Here is a 2,500-nt window from a genome sequence, read left to right on the forward strand (position 1 = left end):
TGCTCCTCTAAAACACAACTATATAAAAATGAACACACGCGTTCACGCCTCGCCGCTGCTAATATAACGCGACGAGGATATTTTCCAGATATCAGAACCAGTATATAATGAAAACGAAACCTGTCTGATAAAAGGCTGTGAAGGACCTAACGGCAAGCGACTAGATTTGCATAATTGCAGAAATGCATTAGAGAACCCGAACGCTCTTCATACTTAGCATCCAAATTACGCATGAACTCGAGAGTCTACGCCACGCCGCTCAGCCTTATAATAACACTCCCGTATTTTTCCCCCTAGAGAGACTTTCCATCACATCTCTCTCCCTTTCCCCTCCCCCTCTTCCTCCTCCTCTCCCTCTCCCTCTCCCTCTCCCTCTATTTCATCATGCTCTCTCGTCCCTCACCCCCCTTCCTATTTCCTCTCTGTGTGTCGTTAAGTATTTACTTATTCCCTCCAATCAGCGAAAGCACGGCGTTATTCTAGAGGAGGGGAAGGGGGGTAGAGGGGAGAATAAGGGAGTAGAGGGGAGAGAGGGAGTTAGGGAGAGAGAGAGAGAAAAAAAAACTGTTAATTCAAGCTTCCCTTTGGAAATGGGGAAATATCCGCCATCACGTATTTTTTACGATCACGTTCACTTATTCGGGACTAATTTTGTTGTCATGGGTTATTGCGTTGATTTTTTTCTCTCTCGGTCGCAGTTTTTGAAAAATATTTGGAAATAGTTTTTGAACATGGCAAGGGAGTTCATTTTGTCTGTACATTTTGAGTAGACTTTATCCGTTCTATGAATTTTAAATTTTCGTTTTTCATTGTGGATAGTTCGCTTTTTTATTATTATTGTTATTATTATTATCATTTCTGTTATAACTTTTATCATATTTATTATTTTTTATTGTTACTATTATTGTTATTTTTATCATAATTGTTATTATTATTATTACTATTATTATTATTATTACTATTATATTATTACTATTATTATTATTATTAGTAGTAGTAGTAGTATCATTCTTCTTCTTCTTCTTCTTATTATTATTATTATTCCTATTTATTCATTTTGCTTATTTGGACATTTACTGGACTATGTTTTGATGAAAAAGGCAAATGATAAAGAAATGAGTAGATAAAAATAGAATAACAATAATAATGAAATATAATGATAATAATAATATTTATCATTATATCATTATTGTTGTTATTATAAATATTATTATTATTATTATTATTATTATTATTATTATTATTATTATTATTATTATCATTATCATTATCATCACAACATTGTGCTTATCATTGTCATTATGATTATGATTACTGTTATCAACGGAAATATAAATGATAATAAATCGTGATAACAGACAGATAGATACTATATAAGAAAAAATTGTATATATATATATATATATATATATATATATATATATATATATATATATATATCATGTCTTTATAAGGAAAACAAAACAAAACAAAAAAATACAAATAAATGTGTAGGCTTATTTCTCAACACGAACACATGTGTGTATAAAGATCGAGGGATGGGGGGAAAAAATAAACGAAACTCAAGATGCAAGTAAATGTCTTCTGTGAAATATATATATATATATATTTTTTTATATATATGACTAGGCATTTCATAAATAGAGGGGGAGAGTGATAAGGAGGGTAGGGAGAGAGAGAGGTAGGACGGATAGGAAAAAAAAGATAAAAAAATGAATTTAAAGCGAGGAAAATCACGCATGTATTTAGGGGTTGTGGTATCCAGAGTCTTTTATGATTTACGATCTAGCGGGGACGTTCATGAGTCTTGTTGATTAAATATTCAGCCTCTGATAAGGAGGGTTGATTGTGAGATCGTTCTTGATATATTGAATGAGGGTTCATCATGATACGAAGACAGGGATGATATTAAAGTTGATCAAAGATGGTGGTATGCTATTGTTATGAATAATGATAATGAGCACTGTATTACTGATTGGTAATAATGGTGATTAGAGTAATGATAGTTTATGGTAATGATCATAATGTATTAGATTATAGTGATGGGATCACTTTATGATAATGATATGATGATCATTTATATTATCGTTATTGTTCTTATTGATATTGTTGTTATTATTATTATTATTTTATTTTTTTTTATTAAAATAATTATTATTATTTTATAATTATTATTATTACAATTTTTATTATCATTATTGTTATTATTACTACTATTATTATTGTTTTTATTTATATTATCGTTATTACTATTATTATCATTTTCATTATCATTATCATTATCATCTTTGTTACTATCAACGTTATTACTACTACTACTATTATTATCAATACTGATATTGTTATTATTATTACTATTATCATTATCAGCACTAGTATAATTATGAGTTTTTTTATGATTATGATTATTGATAATATGATTGTAATTATGAGATAGACGATGGTCAAGATCATAATACTGATAGTACTCATGAAAAAGATCATCATTTATGAGATGATA

This window comes from Penaeus japonicus, unplaced genomic scaffold (assembly GCF_977035675.1).
Source record: "Penaeus japonicus unplaced genomic scaffold, GWHDUDI00000001_assembly GWHDUDI00000032, whole genome shotgun sequence".
NCBI lineage: Eukaryota > Metazoa > Arthropoda > Malacostraca > Decapoda > Penaeidae > Penaeus > Penaeus japonicus.